This window comes from Triturus cristatus, chromosome 2_1 (genome assembly GCF_964204655.1).
Source record: "Triturus cristatus chromosome 2_1, aTriCri1.1, whole genome shotgun sequence".
Taxonomy (NCBI): domain Eukaryota; kingdom Metazoa; phylum Chordata; class Amphibia; order Caudata; family Salamandridae; genus Triturus; species Triturus cristatus.
The window spans coordinates 31893887-31915638 of record NC_140581.1 but is presented as its reverse complement, the minus strand read 5'-3'; the positions used below and the strand labels follow the sequence as shown (position 1 = coordinate 31915638).

The following is a 21752-nucleotide window of genomic DNA, read 5'->3' as shown; positions in this document are numbered from 1 at the left end:
TGGATGTGTGTGTAGACCTATGAATTAGTAAGTGGTTATATAGTAACTGGTATTGGAGTGTCTATGGTTTTGAGAATGGTAGTCTGTATTTTAGAGGGGGTGTATCAAAGGTTATATTAGGGTGTGAGGAGGTGCATCAAATGATCATGTGGATGATGTCATCAGTTATGTCATTTGAGATGTCATCAGTGATGTCATCAGTGATGTCACTGGCCATTGCATGACTGTGACATCATCAGCAGTGCATTGCGGGGGCCCGAGGTATAGTTAGCACAACTAACTATAATGGCCAAATTTCTCTGGTTGTGTACGAGTGAAATGTCCAACTAACTATAACATCCCTGAAACCTGTGTTTTTTTCAGTGAATTTCTGAGGTTTTTTTAAATGCTAATTTCTAACTACAACGTCCCTGAAACCTCTGTTTTTTTTCAGTGAATTTCAAAGGTTTTTTAACTGCTAATTCCTAACTATAATGTCCATGAAACCTCTGGTTTTTTCAGTGACTTTGTAAGGCTTTTTAAATGCACATTTTTGATTATGCCTATATAGGTAGGCCGTGCAGAAAGATAAAGAAAGGCGCAGAAAGAACCAACAGAGGTGCAGAAAGAGGTCTACTTTGACTCTACCTTACAACAGACTCTTACAAAGTACCCTAATCACTAATCCTTCTCCGAAGATGTCTTAAACCTCACTTTTCTCTTGAAGGTTCACTATTAATCGACTGCTCAGAATGTTAGGCCTACCAAATATAAAACAGCAATCCTAAGCATATCACTGTTGTAAGTCTGACCAAGTTTTGTGAAGGTATGCATGCGTGTCTATGCTTTTACCTAGTGACATGGTTACATTAAAATAAACATGCAAACATTTGAATACCTGTGTTTCAAACAGCATACTCTGTAAGTTTGTGTAAAAGAAGGTGTATGCATTTCTTTCTGCTCACAATACAGGTCATATGAGTATTCAATAGTTTATTTGAGGGGCTCTATAACACATATATACATAAGACATCTCTGCCTGTGCAACCGAATGACAGAGCAGAACTGAGAAGATTTGACCACCTATTGGAGAAGTTACCCGCTGTTTAAGCTACAATCTTCAGATGCATAACACATGTAAGAATACATATACAAGTAGACATATACCTCATTCATGAGAGCTTCACTGACCTTTAAACTTGACAGCTTGCACTTCCCATTTGAGTACATAAGGAGGAAAGAAAAGTACAGAAACAGGCAAAAGAGGTGCAGAAAGAAGCAAGAGTAGTGCAGAAAGAACCAACAGAGGTGCAGAAGGAGGCAAGAGGGGTGCCAAAATGTGCAAGAGAGGTGCAGAAAGAAGCAACAGAGGTGCGGAAGGATACAAGAGAACTGCAGAAAGAGGGAAGAGAGTTGCAGAAACAGGCACAAGGGGTACAGAAACAGGGAACAGGTGGGCAGACTGAGGCAAGAGAGGTACAGAAAGAGGGCAAAGGGGTACAGAAAGAGGCAAGAGGGATCCAGAAATTTGGAACAGAGGTGCAGAAAGAAGCAAGAGCAGTGCAGAAAGAACCAACAGAGGTGCAAAAAGAGGCAAGAGGGGTACAGAAAGGGGTAGGAGAGGTGCACAAAGAGGCAAGAGGGGTACAGAAAGAGGCAGGAAGGGTGCAAAAAGAGGCAAGAGAAGTGCAGAAAGAAGCACAGAGGTACAGAGAGAGACAAGAGTGGTACAGAAAGAGAGAAGGGAGGTATAGAAAGAGGCATGAGAATTGCACAAAGAGGGAAGAGGGGTGCAGAAAAAGGCAAGAGCGGTGCAGAAAGAAGCAAGTAAGGTGCAGAAAGAGGTAGGAGAGGTACAGAAAGAGGTAAGAGAGGGGCAAAAACAAGCAAAAGAAGTGCAGAAAGAGGCAAGGGAATTGCTGAAAGGAGCAACAGAGGTGTAGAAAGAAGCAAGAGAAGTGCATAAAGAAGCAAGTGAGGTGCAGAAAGAGGCAAGAGAGGTGCATAAAGAGGGAAGACGTGTGCAGAAAGAGACAACAGGGGTGCAAAAGGAAGCAAGACAGGTGCAGAAAGAAGCATGGGAAATGCAGAATGAAGCAACGGGGTGCAGAAAGAGGCAAGAGAAGTGCAGAAAGAAGCAACAGAGGTGCAGAAGGAGGCAAGAGAACTGCAGAAAGAGACAAGAGACTTGCAGAAACAGGCAAAAGAGGTACAGAAAGAGGGGACAGGGGTGAAGATAGAGGCAAGAGTGGTGCAGAAAGAGGTAAGATGGGTGCAGAAAGAGGCAAGACAAGTGCAGAAATTTGCAAGAGAGGGGGAGAAAGAAGCAAGAGCAGTGCAAAAGAACCAATGGAGGTGCAGAAAGAGGCAAGTGAGGTTCAAAAGGAGGCAAAAAACTGCGGGAAGGGATGCAGAACAGGTGGGCAGACTGAGGCAAGAGAGGTGCAGAAAGAGGGAAGAGGGATGCAGAAAGAGGCAAGAGGGATGAAGAAATTTGGGACAGAGGTACAGAAAGAAGCAAGAGCAGTGCAGAAAGAACCAACAGAGGTGCAGAAAGAGGAAAGAGGGGTACAGAAAAAGGCAAGTGAAGTGCAGAACAAAGTAAAAGAGGTGCAGAAAGCAGCAAGAGAACTGCAGAAAAAGGCAAGAGAGGTGCAGAGTGAGGAAGGAAAGGTGCACAAAGAGGCTAAAGGGGGACAGAAAGAAGCAAGAGGTGTGCATAAAGAGGCAAGAGAAGTGCAGAAAGATGGAACAGAGGTACAGAAAGAGTTAAGACAAGTGAGGAAGCAGGCAAGAAAGGTACAGAAAGGGGGAACAAGGGTGCAGGGGTGAGAAAGAGGCAACAGGGAAACAGAAATTTGCAAGAGAGGTGCAGAAAGAAGCAAGAGCAGTGCAGAAGAAGCATGAGAAGTGCAGAAAGAAGCAAGAGAAGTGGACAACAAAGTAAGAGGGGTGCAGAAATAGGCAAGAGGGACGCAGAAATTTGCAAAAGAGGTGCAGTGCAGAAAGAACCAACAGAGGTGCAAAAAGAGGCTTATGACATATTGATCCATGCAGTATCATTTGCCTCTCTAGAATCTTAGGGTTCACCACTGGTGTGCTTGCTGCAGGGAGTGGAGAGGTACGCTGTGTGGGCACATATGCGCTGTGAAATGCCAGTCTGTCTTCAGGTCCCTCTGACCCATGACATGAGCCTTGTAAACCATTGCAGAAGCCTGTCCTGCAATACTGTCATTTGCTAAGCATCTACATGCATTGTACCAAAGAGCTCGGGGACAAGATGGCATGACTTCACAAATGTTTAGAGTTAGGTACAAAACAAGCGAGATAATTAGAAAAAAATATATATATAATGGGAATAAAACAGGAACATATAGAAAAGGCAAGGGGGCGTGAGGAGGCTGACAGTTGGAGTGTTCAATAAAAGGCAAGTAAAGTAGAAAACAGAGTGGTCAACTGTCACAAAAGGCAGGCAGAAAGTATTAAGATAGATAGAAAATGAGAAAAGACAGACAGAAACAAAGGTAACAAGGGAAACACGCAGATGAAAAATTAAAAACACAACAAAGAGACAGTTACAGTGAGCTATGGCTAAAGCGGAGGCAGGCAGATAGAAAAAAAGGGAAAATGATGAAGGAATATTCAGACGGACAGGTGCCACGCAGCAAAGAGACACAGGAAGGTAGATAAAAGGCGGAGAAAAGCTAGCTATGGAAAAAGTAAAAGCAAACAGAGGATGACAACAAGGGAGACAGACAGTTAAAGAAGGCATACACACAAGTAAACCAAGAGGGGAAAATGAAGAAAGGCAGGATAAGGGACAGATACAATAATATAAAAAAAACAGACAGTTAAAAAAAGCCAAAAAATAGGTTTAACCAGGCAGACAGTCGAATAAAAAAATGACAAAAGATAGACTGAAAAGTAAAACAACCATTAAGCAGTAGGAAAGAGAATGGGCAAACGGCACACAGACTCAAAAGGGTAAAAAAAGAATTTCTGCAAATGACAATTGGAATGACAAGCGGATGGGAACTCAGACAGAAAATGGCAACCAGACATTCGGGCAGCCATGCACATCTTGAACATAGGAGAGTCGGGCAGACAGAGAGAAAAAAAAAAAGCAGATAGAAAATGTTGAAAAGACAAGCGCTACTGATGTGCAGCGGATGATAAAAGGGGGAAAGATAGATCGGTTGAAAGACTTAAAAAGCAGAAGACAGGATTCTAGATAGATGGGAGGGCAAATACAAAAATACATAGATTGAATAATGTTTGCAGCTAGTGGATGGCAGAAGGACAGAAACTAGCATAAAAGGGAAATGCAGTGAAACCAGACAGAGATGATAACAGAAAGACCGGTGGGAAGCGAATAACAAAAAACACTCTTAGAAATAAAGAAAAAGACAAGCAGAAAGACAAACAACCGAAAGCTAGAAGAGACACAAGTACATTTTGGCAAAGAATGAATGAGTTATGTGTAAATCACCAAATGCACACCTTACTCCCAATGCACTATGGAGGCAGAAATTTAGAATACAAAACTTTATCGAAAATAATAAAAAGCCCGTGTTGAAAAAAGTGTTCTTTGGCAAAAAGTGTGGGTTTTTGTTTCGCCTTCTGCTTCTTTGATGCAGGCATGGTGTGCCTTCTGTTCCCCTGCACATGCTGACTGCAGGATATTTTTTTGCTTCAGCCACGAAAAGAATGCAGCAGTTCTTAATGTGCGTAATATCTATATAGTTACACATATATGTAGGCCATGGTTGCTTCTAAATGATTAACAATCTTAGCATTCAAAGGGTTCTATGGAACTGTATGGTATACTAGTAGATGAATTGTCCCCTCGAGCAGCTGCTAGTGTGCGGCGTGAGACGATGCGCCGATAATGCAGGTGTATTGCCATGTGACATGTATCACATGGTGCGTGCCAACCAAGGAAGCAGCTCGGGGAAAATCAGTGAGTTTAGGTGCGGTCGAAACTACCACGAGGTTGGGGGAAAATCAAGTAAAAAAAATAAACACTTTAAATGAAGAACAACATCCACAGAATAGTGAAAGCAGTCTCCACAGAGTAGTGCAAGGGGTCGGAAATCCAGGGGGAAATGAAATTGGATAGCTGCTCCGTAAGTTAAAGAGGGAGATTGTGCCTAACATGTCAATTATTGCACAAAACATGGGGTAGAATTGACTTCATCGTCACATATGACATTTAGCTAAACCATGGGCTGTCTTCATTTAATATTTACATTTTTTAGGTATTGAGCCATACAAGGGGCAATCTATATATAACAACACGCCCCCACAATGCACTGCTGATGAATTCACATATTCACATATTACATCACTCATGACATGGTCAGTGACATCACTGATGACATCACTGATGACATAACTGATGAGATCACTGATGGCCTCATCCACTTAATCTCTAATGCACCTACTCACACCCTAATTTAACCTTTTATACACCCACTCTAAAATACAGACTACCATTCTTGAAACCATAGACACGCCAATACCAGTTAGTACATACCCACTCACTGATTCATAGGTCTACACACACATCCACATACTCACCGATACAGTCACTCATACATGCAGTCACTCATAAATACAGCCACTATTATATGCATTCATACACCCATACAGACACTCACACATCGCCACTCACCCATAGAGTTACTCACACACCTAGTCAGTCACCCAGAGTCAATCACAATGCCATTTACTCACCTATACAGTAATATACACACCACCTCACTTATTCATAGATACTAACACATACTTACTCTCTTATAGAATCACTGACACAAGCACACACTCATCCATACATCCACTCTCACAATCACTCACTTTCACAGACAGTCACTTTTATACTCCAACACTCACATATACTGCCATTCACATATGCAGTTACTTACAGATATACCACTGAGAAATCCACTCACTCACCACCACACCCATATGCACACTCACTCACCCATACAGCCCCTTGCAGATGCACTCATGAACCCATACAGCCAGTGAATCACCCACTCACACATCCATGCAGGTTGTCACACAACACACATGCACTCAGGCATCCATACAGGTACTCAATACAATAATTCAATAACCCATATAGACACTCATGTACCTATTCACCAACCCATGCAGTCACTTATACACCAACTGACAGACTGATACAGACATTCACACAGATTAGTCACTCACCCATACATTCACCCAGACACGTATAATCACTCACTTATACAGTCAGTCAGACACTGACTGAATCATCATATATATATCACATTCTTAAACTTTTTAGAAACACTCACAGTCACTGGATGATGTCATCAGTGATATCATCATTGATGTCATTTGAGATGTCATCAGTGATGTCACTGACCATATCATGAGTGATGTAATATGTGACCTCATCAACAGTGCATTGCGGGGGCATGAGTTATAGTTAGCTCCGCTAACTATACCACCTGAATTTCTCTGGTTTTGTACAAGTGAAATGTCAGACTAATTATAACGTCCCTGAAACCTGTGTTTTTTTCCATGAATATCCCAGAGTGTTCTAAAGAACAACTAGAGTGCTAACAGTCTTACTTATGACAAAAGTATTGCACACCTGAAGCCATCTTGATTGGAAAAAAGTGGTGACACTTAAAACATTTAATTTGCAAAGGAACAAAATTAGGGGGTTCATTTTGCATTAGAAAGTATGATTAGTGCTGCAGAAAAAAAAATTAGGGCACATTTTTGCTTCTCAAATCCTCTTCTATTTCATAAAAAAAATTTGACATGCCCACTGAAACATGCATGTTGAATACCAGCAGCAGACTTCCCTGGTGAGCAGTAGCTTTACTACAGTGATCTAATGAGCAACTAGAGTGCTAACATTCTGAATCTATGGCAAATGTGTGATGCATCTGAATGCCTTCTTGATGGAATCAAAGTAAAAACTGAAAGTATTTTCTACTGAGGAGACTGCAGTAAATTAGGAAATTAGGAAACTTCATAACACATTGATCTCCCAAGATGACCACCAGAGACAAAGAGCCCAAATGTAGCACAAATACCATCCAGATGTAGCCCACGTTTAGCCCAATGACAGAATGTCCCAGAGTGTTCTAAAGAACAACTAGAGCACTAACAGTCTTACTTATGACAAAAGTATGGCACACCTGAAGCCATCTTGATTGGAATAAACTGGTAACACTTAAAACATTTAATTTAAAAAGGAACACAATGAGGGGGGTCATTTTGCCATAGAAATTATGATTAGTGCTGAAGAAAGAAAAATTAGAGCACATTTTGAGTGACTTCTCAAATCCTCTTCTATTTCATTAAAAAATTCTGATATTCAGACTGAAACATGCACTTTTAATACCAGCAGCAGACTTCCGTGGTGAGCAGTAGCTTTACTACAGTGATCTAATGAACAACTAGAGTGCTAACATTCAGAATTTTATGGCAAATGTGTGACGTATCTGAATACCTTCTTGATGGAATCAAAGTAAAAAACTGAAAGCATTTCCGACTGAGGAGACTGCAGTAAATGAGGAAATTAGGAAACTTCATAACAAATAAATCTCCCAAGATGGCCACCAGAGACAAAAGATCCCAAATGCAGCACAAATATTTTATATAGTGCAGACTTTTCAGGTATTGGAGTGCTTTATATGAGCATCGGTTACATCACACAAGATCAAATTCATTTTGGTTGTAGACATGGGGAGATTAAGTGATTTGACCAGAATCACAGAATGTTGAGCTGAAGCAGAAACTCCAACCTGGTTTCCCAGTTGCAAAGTCTGCAGCTCTGGAAGTAACACCACATCCTCTCCCCTAGGTGCAACATTTAATCAAGTGGTCAACTGGATAAAAAAACTAAAGATTACAAATAATTTAAAAGTTCTTTGTCGCTATTTGAAAACTCAGAAAATATGTCCTCATTTTATTTTTTTAGAGCACTAACCATAATTTTTATGCAAATAAGACCCTCTCATATATGTAATTTCTAAAGGAAATGCTCTAGGTATTACAGTTTTGATTACATCAAGATGACGTCAGGCGTTCCACACTTTTGTAATGAATATAGAATGTTAGCAATCTAGTTGTTCATTGGGATACTGTTGAGAGGCAGAGGCCAGGGGCACGGACTCTGAAAGTTGAAGGCAGGTTGGAGAGTGCAGAGGCAACAATTTGACCACACTGGGCAGGCAAGAAGGGCAGTGGCAGCACAACAGACTATGGAGGGCAGTGGAAAGGGGGGCAGGGGCAACAAACCAACAATACAGGACTGGCAAGAGAGGCTGTGGCAATATAATAGACCATTGTGGGCAGAAGGAAGAGGCAGCGGTCATACAACCATACATGCCAACAGACCCGATTCAGCCAGGAAACGTCCAATGTTTTTAAGCTCAAATGGGCTTTATTAGATCTGTCTCCTGTCTACAATCTCCTCTTTTTAAATGTAACTCAAAGGGGAAAATCAATACCCCAGTTTTTTTTCAAAATCTCCCTCTTACCAAGTTCAAAATGTTCGCAAGTATGGTACATTGGATCATGGTAGGCAGGAGGAATTGGGGTAGGGACATGGACATGGACTTGGATAACAGAGGACAGGAGGGACATGGAGAGGTGCACCAAACTGACTCTACAGGTCAGGCATCAGGGTTTGCAGCAGCACAATACACCACACAGGGCATGCGGGACGGGAGTGCAGCAAAACAATCCATAGAAAGCAATAGGGAGGGGACAGGACCATGCACATGGACAACAGAGAACAGAGGGGAAAGAGGCAATGGTAGCTAGCTGACCATAATGGACAGACAGGAGAGAAAGCTGCAGCATAACAGACCATAAAGGGCAGGAGGGACGGATCATGGGCATTACAATGGAACAGACAAGCCAGGAGGGATGGAATAGGGGTCTGCATATGGAAAGAGAGGGCTGGGGGCAAGAGAGCAGGGCAGGAGCAGCAGGATGACCATGCAGGTCAGGCAGGATGGGCACTAGAAACAAGACACACCATGGAGAGCAACAGTGAGACTATGATGGCATACATGCGACCCTTGACCCTGTGACCAGGCAGGTCGCTCCCTCTGCCACCGCGCAGACCCCCTGTGTGCCGCTGCAGCTGCTCCATGTTGTCTGCTGCCTCCCTGCAGACTGGTCTGTTTGACTGCATTTCATCTTCTTCCCTGTTGACTGTGTTTTTCATTTTTTGCCTACTGTTGACTGTGTTTTCGTTTTTGCCTACTGTTCCACTTGCCCCTTGTTTTCATTTTTGTGCCCGCTGTGCCTGTCTCTCCCCGCCTGCCCCCTCTTGCCTTCTGTGCCACTTTTTCCTGCCGCTCGCGTCCCACACGGCCACGCCCCCTCGCTTCCCATTGGCCGCCCCGCTCCCGCCTCCCAGCTGCTCCTCCCTCCCTCTCCCCCTCATATGGAGGCCACGCAGCGGGCGCATCGCTGGCGCGCCAATGGCGCGCCAAAGGCAAGCTCGTCTGCGCCCATCCGTGCCTGGACCGCGCCCAGCGCCAGGACCCCTGGCCCTCGACGATGCCAGCCCACCCGACTGAGTTACGCCGCCGCCGCCCTCCACGCACTCAACACCGGCCAGACCCCCGCCTGCCACCGAGCCACCCCGAAATGCACCCACGGACCCTTCACCTGCCAAGCCTGCAAATTCACCTGCCTCCGGACCTGCACCACACGCGCCAGACCAGGCACCAGCAACAACCACCTCAAGTGTATCCTGCTCAACACCCGCTCCGTCCACAAGCATGCCGTCGAACTCTGGAACCTCCTCGACACAACAGCGCCGGACGTCGCCTTCCTCACAGAAACCTGGATGAACGTCTCCTCAGCCCCCGACATCGCCATAGCCATCCCGGATGGCTACAAGATCACCCGGAGGGACCGCGTCAACCAAACCGGAGGATTTAACCCAGATCTCTTGACTGGGGGAGAATGTCTGCATTGTCAGCATTCCGTCCATCATTTGTTTGTTGTAACGCTTTTCGCCCTAAGTGGGATGGGTATTCCCAGACGTGGGACCCGTGCTCACTACGCCACTGGAGTCATGCTATCCTGGCTGATGACGGCTGATAGCCAGAAACCGGTCCTAGGATGCTTGATTCCGGTCCAGAGAAGACATGGCTTGGCAGTTCGGGCTGGACTGTTCCCATGAGGCACAGGGTCAAGACTGATTTGCATATGGCCATGTCTGAACTGGGGTGGCGTAGTGGGCAAAAGAACGATGGATTTAACCCAGATCTCTTGACTGGGGGAGAATGTCTGCATTGTCAGCATTCCGTCCATCATTTGTTTGTTGTAACGCTTTTCGCCCTAAGTGGGATGGGTATTCCCAGACGTGGGACCCGTGCTCACTACGCCACTGGAGTCATGCTATCCTGGCTGATGACGGCTGATAGCCAGAAACCGGTCCTAGGATGCTTGATTCCGGTCCAGAGAAGACATGGCTTGGCAGTTCGGGCTGGACTGTTCCCATGAGGCACAGGGTCAAGACTGATTTGCATATGGCCATGTCTGAACTGGGGTGGCGTAGTGGGCAAAAGAACGATGGATTTAACCCAGATCTCTTGACTGGGGGAGAATGTCTGCATTGTCAGCATTCCGTCCATCATTTGTTTGTTGTAACGCTTTTCGCCCTAAGTGGGATGGGTATTCCCAGACGTGGGACCCGTGCTCACTACGCCACTGGAGTCATGCTATCCTGGCTGATGACGGCTGATAGCCAGAAACCGGTCCTAGGATGCTTGATTCCGGTCCAGAGAAGACATGGCTTGGCAGTTCGGGCTGGACTGTTCCCATGAGGCACAGGGTCAAGACTGATTTGCATATGGCCATGTCTGAACTGGGGTGGCGTAGTGGGCAAAAGAACGATGGATTTAACCCAGATCTCTTGACTGGGGGAGAATGTCTGCATTGTCAGCATTCCGTCCATCATTTGTTTGTTGTAACGCTTTTCGCCCTAAGTGGGATGGGTATTCCCAGACGTGGGACCCGTGCTCACTACGCCACTGGAGTCATGCTATCCTGGCTGATGACGGCTGATAGCCAGAAACCGGTCCTAGGATGCTTGATTCCGGTCCAGAGAAGACATGGCTTGGCAGTTCGGGCTGGACTGTTCCCATGAGGCACAGGGTCAAGACTGATTTGCATATGGCCATGTCTGAACTGGGGTGGCGTAGTGGGCAAAAGAACGATGGATTTAACCCAGATCTCTTGACTGGGGGAGAATGTCTGCATTGTCAGCATTCCGTCCATCATTTGTTTGTTGTAACGCTTTTCGCCCTAAGTGGGATGGGTATTCCCAGACGTGGGACCCGTGCTCACTACGCCACTGGAGTCATGCTATCCTGGCTGATGACGGCTGATAGCCAGAAACCGGTCCTAGGATGCTTGATTCCGGTCCAGAGAAGACATGGCTTGGCAGTTCGGGCTGGACTGTTCCCATGAGGCACAGGGTCAAGACTGATTTGCATATGGCCATGTCTGAACTGGGGTGGCGTAGTGGGCAAAAGAACGATGGATTTAACCCAGATCTCTTGACTGGGGGAGAATGTCTGCATTGTCAGCATTCCGTCCATCATTTGTTTGTTGTAACGCTTTTCGCCCTAAGTGGGATGGGTATTCCCAGACGTGGGACCCGTGCTCACTACGCCACTGGAGTCATGCTATCCTGGCTGATGACGGCTGATAGCCAGAAACCGGTCCTAGGATGCTTGATTCCGGTCCAGAGAAGACATGGCTTGGCAGTTCGGGCTGGACTGTTCCCATGAGGCACAGGGTCAAGACTGATTTGCATATGGCCATGTCTGAACTGGGGTGGCGTAGTGGGCAAAAGAACGATGGATTTAACCCAGATCTCTTGACTGGGGGAGAATGTCTGCATTGTCAGCATTCCGTCCATCATTTGTTTGTTGTAACCAAACCGGAGGAGGCATCGCCATTGTCTACAGAAACACCATCCGCATCACGACCAACGCCGACGACACCCTCACCGCCGCCGAGCACCTTCACTTCCAGATACACACCGACCCCAAAACCACCCTCAGAGGTAGTCTCATCTACAGACCCCCGCGATCACGCACACAATTCAGCGAAGCCATCGCAGTCTTCATCAGCCCGCTTGCTCTCACCTCCTCAGACTACATCCTCCTAGGGGACCTCAACTTCCACCTGGAAAACAACAATGACAACAACACCACCACCCTGCTAGACAACCTCGCCAACCTCGGACTCAAGCAACTAGTGAACACCCCCACCCACTATGCCGGCCACACGCTTGACCCGGTCTTCTCCTCCAGCAACCACATCTCCTTCAGCCACTCCACCAGACCACACTGGACAGATCACAGCTGCGTCCACTTCAACTTCAGGAAAACCACGACCCACCACCACCTGCAACGGGCTCCCCGAAGATGCTGGAGCAAGATCACCACCGATCAGCTCACCACTTCCCTGAGCCAAAATCCTCCCGCCAACACTACGGACTCCAACGAAGCAGCCCGTAACCTCACACAGTGGCTCACCAACTGCGCCGATGCCCTTGCACCACTGAAGAATCCTCCCAGCGGACCCGGCAGCAAGAAAACCTCGTGGTTCTCCAACGACCTCAAAGACTCCAAGAAATCCTGCCGTACCCTCGAGAAAGCCTATCGCCACGACCAGTCAACAGAAAACATGACAGCCCTCAAGAACGCCATCCACAAACACCACCAGCTGATCCGCACCACCAACAGGACAGCATTCAGAGAACGACTAGACAACAACACCCACAACAGCAAGGAACTCTTCTGCATCGTTAAAGAGCTCTCCAACCCCAGCGCCAGCAACAATGATATCACGCCCTCGCAAGACCTCTGCGACGCACTCACCTCGTTCTTCCACCGCAAGATCGCCGACATACACAACAGCTTCGGTGCCCAGACCACGCACCCAACCACCGAACCAACGCCCCCCACCACCACACTCTGTGCCTGGACCCCCGTCAGCACTGAAGACACCACCCACATGATCAACACCATCCACTCCGGCTCCCCAGCCGACCCCTGTCCACACCACATCTTTAGCAAAGCAGACTCCATCATCGCACCCCAACTCCGGAACATCATTAACAACTCCTTCACATCTGCCACCTTTCCGGAGAGCTGGAAGCATGCGGAGATCAGCGCCCTCCTAAGGAAACCCACAGCGGATCCCACGGACCTCAAGAACTTCCGCCCATCTCGCTCCTCCCTTTCCCCGCTAAAGTCATCGAGAAGACCGTCAACAAGCAGCTGACCGCCTTCCTCGAGACAAACGGCTCCCTCGACCCATCACAGTCCGGATTCCGAGCAAACCACAGCACCGAGACCGCCCTCATCGCAGCCACCGACGACATCAGGTCCCTGCTCGACAACGGGGAAACTGCTGCCCTCATCCTCCTCGACCTATCGCCCGCATTCGACGCAGCCTGCCACCGCACCCTAACAAACCGCCTCCACCGCGCCAGGATCCAAGGAATGGCCCTGGAATGGATCACCTCCTTCCTCTCCGACAGAAATCAGATAGTCTGCCTACCTCCCTTCCGCTCAGCGGCCACCAAGATCATCTGCGGCGTACCCCAAGGCTCCTCGCTCAGCCCCACCCTCTTCAACGTCTACATGAGCCCCCTCGCAGCCATCGCACGCCAACACAACCTAAACATCATTTCCTACTCTGACGACGCCCAGCTGATCCTCTCCCTTACCAACGACCCCAGCACCGCCAGAGCCAGCCTCCAGGACGGAATGAAAGACGTCGCGGAATGGATGAAGCTCAGCCGTCTGAAACGGAACTCAGACAAGACGGAAGTCCTCATCCTCAGACCATCCCCCTCCGCCTGGGACGACTCCTGGTGGCCCCCTGCTCTGGGTACCGCCCCCAAGCCCACGGACCACGCACGCAGCCTGGGTTTCATCCTGGACTCCTCCCTCACGATGACCAAGCAAGTCAACGCGGTCTCGTCATCATGCTTCAACACCCTGCGCATGCTCCGAAAGATCTTCCGGTGGATCCCCACCGAAACCAGAAAGACGGTCACCCAGGCCCTCGTCACCAGCCGACTGGACTACGGGAACGCCCTCTACGCTGGAACCACAGCCAAACTACAGAAAAGACTCCAGCGCATACAGAACGCTTCTGCACGACTCATCCTGGACATCCCCCGACACAGCCACATCTCTGCCCACCTGAGAGACCTGCACTGGCTCCCCGTCAGCAAAAGGATCACGTTCAGGCTCCTCACCCATGCTCACAAGACTCTCCACGACATGGGCCCCATATACCTCAACAGCCGCCTCACGTTCTACACACCCACCCGACAGCTCCGATCCACCGGCCTCGCCCTCGCCCTCGCCACTGTCCCATGGATTCGCAGAACCACCACCAGAGGAAGATCCTTCTCCTACCTGGCTGCCAAGACGTGGAACTCCCTCCCCACCCACCTCCGACTGACCCAGGACCATCTCTCCTTCAGGAAGCAACTCAAGACCTGGCTCTTCGAGCAGTAGCAGCACCCACCCCCCCTCCCAGTGCCTTGAGACCCTTGCGGGTGACTAGCGCGCTCTATAAATGTGTTTGATTGATTGATTGATTGACTGCTACACACAGACCATGGAGGGAAGGTGGGAGGGGGTCAGGGGCAGCTAACTGACCACACAGGGAAGGTGGGAGGGGCCATGGCAGCACAGAAGACCATGCATGGCAAGCGGGAGGGTTAGTGGCAGCACAATGGCTATGATGGGCAAGAAGGAGGGTGCAGGGGCATGCACAAAGGACCATGGAGGATAGAAGGGAGGGTCAGGACCTGGGCACAGACAAGAGAGTTCAGGGGAAGGGGCCTCACAACAGACCGTGCGGGGCAGGCAGGAGGAGCAGTTGCAGCACAACAGACCAGGGAGGGCAGAAGGGTGTGGCAGTAAAATGGATCATGGAGGACAGGAGGAAGGGGATAGGGCCATGGCATGTGGACAGGCAGGGTGGAGGTGGCAGGGACAGGTTACAGTCATCTGACAATGCTAGGCAGGTGGGAGGGGAGTGGCAGCTCAACAGAACACTCAGATTAGATAGGAGTGGCAGGTCCATGGAACATGGTGGGCAAAAAGGATGGAGCAGGGGCATGCACAAAGACATCGGAGGACAGGGGGAAGGAGAATAGGGGCAGCAAGCTAAGCACAGAGGCTAAGCAGGAGGTCAATGATGGGCCATAGAATTGGGCAATGGAGGGCAGGAGGAGTGGACTGGTACATCATGCTAAATGGAGGCCAGTGGCAGCACATCAGACCATGCATGGCAGGAGGGAGGAGGCTAGTCCATGGATTCAGACAACAGAGGAGGTGGATGTGGCAGCAAGCTAACTGTTCAGAGAAGGTGGGTGTTAGGAACTTTATTGTTTTTAAAATGTGTGTCTGTGCGAACTACTTAAAATATGAACAAGTATGCAGCATAATCTCACTTTTATTCAGGAAGAAGAGGGCATTTGTGACTGTGACTCCGGGCTCACTTGGCAGAAATACCCCCTGACCCTCCAACCCCATCGCAAAATGTAATGCCCGTGAAAAGGGTAGGTGGACGCAGTGTTATATAGAACATAGTTCTGAGAGCACGATTGAAAATGAAAACTAGATATAGTATATGGTATAAACTATGCACCAAAAAGTGTGATATAAGATGAACCGGGGCGTGAAATATAATATGCAATACATTGTGCGCAATGACATATTCATTGGAGAGCGCTAGATAGCACAGGCACTAGCGCGTGCTATGCGATATGCGCCTTGGAGTGCAATATGCACAGGGCAGTGTTGTGTAACCTAACTAGTCTCTAAAGTTGTAGTATAAAATATGTGCTGGGGAGTGTAACGTTGCATATGCACTGTGACAAAGATATGGATCCCAGATTGTAATATGTATGGCATAGCGCTGTGCGTTATAACATAGGCATCGAGGAAGGCACGTTAGATGAGGCAATATAACCCGTGCGAAGGCAAGTGTGGCATGACATATTCACGGGGTGGTGTTACAGTGCACATGGGCTAGAGAGTGTCATAGCATACGCACTAGCTGGTGGAAAACAACACAGAGGTGTGTGGCACTCGGCGGGCACTGGTGGGTGTAACACAGCAATGGGCTCAGCCAGGAGCACGCTGTGACTCTCAAGTGAGGTTCGTCTCCTTTCCAGAGAGTAAAATAAAAAGTATTACACATCCGGCGGTGGATGTGTGTTTTATTAACTGTGAGGGGGGTTTCTTGCATAGTTTGGTCGAATTTTTGTTGAATCCCCTTTGAATGGCTTGGTGTGCGTGTGTATTAAATGTGCCCGTCAATAGCTACCCATGTTTGTATAAATAAACGACAAGGGTGCCTACTTGGAGAGTACCCACCGGCGGGGGCGCCGGGATTAGGCACGGTAGGGCGTTAGACACGTCAGAGCTTCACTAACGGTGTAAATACATTCCACGTGGATTCATTGTATGCATAGTCCCCTTTTAATGAATATCACGCAAATCGTCACAGTGATAGGTACATACGGTTTGTCCAGCATGTCCTATGTGTTTCTATAAATATATATTTTTTTTAAATAATAAAAAACAAAGGCCGGCCCCGGGGTATGGGGTCCCCGGGGCCATAAGTGGCCTGAGGAGTGGGGCACCGCAGTCCCCCTCCTAAAGAATAAAAAAAAAAAAAGGCCATGACCCGGGGGTTGGGGTCCCCAGGGCCAATAAATTAGAGAAAGAAGGGGGGCCACACAGCCCTCCTTCTTAAAAAAATCAAATAAATAAAAGACCGGCATCGCGCCGGAGGCACGCCCCCTCCTTGCAGCACTCTGCAAACGCGACCCCTGGCCAGTTGTAAGTTGGGGAATTAATTCCCCTTCAATATTGAGGGTCCCTGAGGGCCAACTAGCCCAACAGGTATCTCCAGTATGCGCCAGGGAGCTGCGTTGCAGACAGGTGTTCTGAGGCCACGCCCCTTTTTACACCTCTATGCAACGCAGCTCTGTGGTGCTTACTGGAGGTACCTAGTGGGCTAGTTTGACCCTTGGGACCCTTAGGATTCAAGGGGACTTAATCTCTCAACTTAGAACGGCCACAGAGCACGTTTACACAGTGGGGAAGGGAGGGGACGGGGCCTGAGGTGACGTGTGCAAACACGCCCTGTGGCGCGTTTTAAGTTGGGGAAATAATTCCTTTTCAATCCTGAGGGACCCTGGGGGCCAACTAGCCCACCAGGTGCTTCCAGTAAGCGCCACTGCTCTGCGTTGCAGAGAGGTGGTGTAGGCCGTGCCCCTTTTTACACCTCTGCAATGGCGCTTACTGGACGTACCTAGTGGGCTATTTTGCCCCTAGGGACCCTCAGGATTCAAGGGGACTTAATCTCCCAACTTAAAAAACGGCCACAGGGTGTGTTTACACAGTGGGGAAGGGAGGGGACGGGGCCTAAGGTGACGTGTGCAAACACGCCCTACGGCGCATTTTTAGTTGGGGAAATAATTCCCCTTCAATCCTGAGGGCCCATGGGGGCTAACTAGCCCACCAGGTGCTTCCAGTAAGCGCCACTGAGCTGCGTTGCAGAGAGGTGGTCCAGGCCGTGCCACTTTTTACACCTCTCTGCAACGCAGCTCTGTGGCGCTTACTGGAGGTACCTAGTGGGCTAGTTGGACCCTAGGGACCCTCAGGATTCAAATGAACTTAATCTCCCAACTAAAAATGGCCACAGGGCATGTTTACACAGTGGTGAAGGGAGGGGACGGCGCCTGAGTTAACGTGTGCAAACACGCCCTGTGGCGCGTTTTAAGTTGGGGAAATAATTCCCCTTCAATCCTGAGGGATCCTGGGGACCAACTAGCCCACCAGGTGCTTCCAGTAAGTGCCACTGTGCTGCGTTGCAGAGAGGTGGTCTAGGCCGTGCCCCTTTTTACATCTCTCTGCAACGCAGCTCTGTGGTGCTTACTGGAGGTATCTAGTGGTCTAGTTGGACCCTAGGGACCCTCAGGATTCAAGGGGACTTAATCTCCCAACTTAAAACGGCCACAGGGCGTGTTTTAAGAGGTAGTTTTAATCCCCTGCCCTATTATATACTAGGGGGGTACAGAGGAGGTCATGCTAATCACAGGGGGACCCCAATGCATAGTGTTCCCTAGTGTATGTAGGTGTTTTCACTGTATTCTGAGTTTCTTTTAACATAGCACTGGCTCTAGGACTGGTTAGTCAGACTCAGTTACCTCCAGTATCCGTCTGAAAAAGTTGAGGGTACAGGATGATTTTGCAACAAGGCTTCTTTCTGCTCTTCTGTTTGTTTTTTTTGCACGTTATCCTCCTTCCTGCACTTTTCTTCGTCTTTGAGGACTTCTGTTGCTTCTTTCTGCATTTCTTTTTTTTCTTTCTGTGCGTTTTTTCTTCTTTCTTCACATGCCCTATCTCTGTAGGCATAGTTAGAAATTAGCATTTCAAAAACCTTTGAAATTCACTGAAAAAAACATGGGTTTCAGGCACGTTATAGTTAGGAATTAGCATTTAAAAAACCTTAGAAATTCACTGAAAAAACCATAGGTTTCAGGGGCGTTATAGTTAGCTGGACTTTTCACTCGTACAAAACCATTGAAATTCCCCCGTTATAGTTAGTTCAGCTAACTATAACCCGCGCGCCCGCAATGCACTGCTGATGACGTCACATATTACATCACTCATGACATGGTCAGTGACATCACTCATGACATCACTGATGACATCTCAAATGACATCACTGATGACATCACTGACGACATCATCCTTGTGATAGAGTGGCAGACTTCCTCTCCCCCTAATATAACCTTTGATACATACATTCAAAAATAGAAACTAAAAATTTCAAAACAATGGACATACCAATACCAGTTACAACAACCTATTCAGTAATTCTAAGATCCACATACACATCCACTCATTCACCAACAGTCCTATACAGTCACTCATACATGTACTCACTCATCATATGTACTCATACACCTATACATCCTGTTACACAATGGCACTCATCCATACACACACACATAGTCACTCATTCTAATAAAGAATCAAACATCCATTTACTTGCATATACAGTTATACACACACCACCACACTTACTTCTACAGAAACTTACACATACTTAGTCTTTTAAACAATCACTTATAGAAACACATACTTATTCATACAGGAACTCTTTCAATCTCTCACTCTCACATATTCTCACTTATATACACCAATAGTCACATATACTAGTTTAAAACATATGTAGTTACTCATAAAGACACTATTGAGACAGTCATTCACTCACTAACACACCCATGCACACACTCATCCACCCATACAGTCCTGCACACATGCTGTCTTCAACACATACAAACAGTGAGTCACTCATTCATGCACCTATGCACTACATAATACCCTCCACCGAACCATACAGACACTCAGACACTAATACTGATACTCAAAAAACCAACTAATAACCTATATAGACCCTCATGTAGCTACTCACCATCCCATGCAGCCACTTATACATAAAGTGAGAGACTGATACAGATATTTACATATTTAAACATTACTCACTAAGCCATGTATTCACTAGGATACACTTAATCAGTCAGTTAAACAATCAGTTTTTCAAAAACAAATCATCCATTTAGACACTTATATACCCATTTATTCTTCCATCCACCTTGAGATATACATATATAAAACATATGTAATTTTCAGAAAAACACACATTCACTGGATGATGTCATCAGTGATGTCATGAGTGATGTCACTGACCATGTCATGAGTGATGTAATATGTGACGTCATCAGCAGTGCGTTGCGGGCACGCGAGTTATAGTTAGCTGAACTAACTATAACGGGGGAATTTCAATGGCTTTGTACGAGTGAAAAGTCCAGCTAACTATAACGCCCCTGAAACCTATGGTTTTTTCAGTGAATATATATATATATATATATATAGAGAGAGAGAGAGAGAGAGAGATATAGAGAGAGATGTATAAACATATGGTCAAATACCATGAAATGCCTGTTATCAAAGTAGAGGAAGGTGTCCAGTAAGAGTATATATTGATATGTCTCTTCTTAGTATTGATTATGGGTTGCTATACTGATCACCTAGAGGATCGAGGTGTGATAAAACTTGTGAGTGAAAGGTAAGAAAGCACAGAGGCAGTGAGAAAAGTCTGAAAGATAAAGAAGGGGGAGGAGAGAAACATCTCTTCTCCATCTTAAGTATGTCCTAGTGGTCATGGCTGAGTAGAAGCTTAGGTTCTTAGCATGATTTACTAAGCGAGAGGTTAATCTAGTGATGTCATTCCACATCCTTGCCTTCAGAATCTTGTTTGGGCTGTTGTATAGTTTGCGGAGTCGCGATTAACTTTTGCATAAACTTTGCATTCAGAATTCTGAGATAATATTGGGCGAAAGCTTGAAGGCACTAATGGCTCTTTGCCTTCCTTAGGTATTAGCACAGTGGAAGCCTGCCCGGATAACACTGTGGCTTTGGAGATATGAGCAATGGTCATAGAGGGAGCATCAGCATTGATCTGAACATTATATAAGCCAAAGATCTGCATGGTTGGGTAGATCTGGAAGAATATTTATACATGAGACTATCTCTGGTCTGTTGGAGGTGTGTTTATTAAGTCTCTTCACAGTTTCAAACTTTATGGGTCATTTAATTTGCTCAATGATTTAATATAATGACTATATCATAGGATGATTTAATATAAACCCTTTCTTGACATTTATTTGGTGTAAACCTTTACGAAACGTTTCTAAATTTATAAGCTATCAGTTTTTTGTGTGTTATGATTTTACCATACTTCAACTTACCGGCGCTTATAAAGGGCTTCATTTTCTATGTTTTAAGACAGTTCTCAAGCAAACATATAGTTCATCTTGACTCAAAAGCTCTGCAATAATTCACTCTTACTGCGGGGTCCCTGTGCCCTTCTACTATGGTCCCACAGCGATTACCACGTGCCCTTCAAGGCACACATACTCAAGTTCCACCTTCTCAGGCACTTTCTCTACCTGGACTAAACTAACGGTGGGTTAGTAAACCTGCAGGACTGGGGTAGGGGAGTACGGTCACTTGCCCCATGCAAATAGGTACAAACTATCAGAAATGATCACACCCAGCAGTTTGCCACAACCAATTTTCATTACTCTGTCAAGTACTATAGAGTTATGTATGTATTACATTACTTTTCTAAGTATATTATATTTTGATCAGTGAGAGACCAACGGCCTAAAAGTGAAATAAAGTAAAGTAAACTTTTGTGTGGACAAAATGGGACAAGGGAAGATACTGGGGAGGACAGTGAGATTTGAGGTCTCTTTTACATAAGAGACCTCACTTTTCCCCTAATCCCTGCCTCTCCACAGGTGGAGACACCAAATCATGTTTGTTTATCCCATAAATGCTTCCTCCATTTGGTTTGTCCTATATGCCTCAGTTTGATGATTTGTTTCATAGGTGTGCACTGTGCCAGGAGATGTCTGCTGATGCATTTCGTCCCAGCTATCCCAGCTCTCTGTAAGAGCATTATCTTTGGTAGCAAGATACACTTTCTTCAAGCATCAAACACAGAGATGAGCAAACCTTCCCTTCTTCCCCGGGAGAAAAATTCAGTTTTTTTCTCCACAACTCTACTTTTACTCATTCCTCTTGTACCCAATTTTGCATACCTTCCACACAACACTTTTACATATTTTACAC

The 21752-nt window shown here is 46.8% G+C and overlaps 1 protein-coding gene across 7 annotated transcripts in view; it reads right to left on the bottom strand.

The window, feature by feature from the left end:
* Positions 1 to 21752, bottom strand: part of LOC146863653 (putative E3 ubiquitin-protein ligase HERC1) — a 1482062-nt gene that overhangs the window by 839297 nt on the left and 621013 nt on the right. The window lies entirely within an intron of this gene.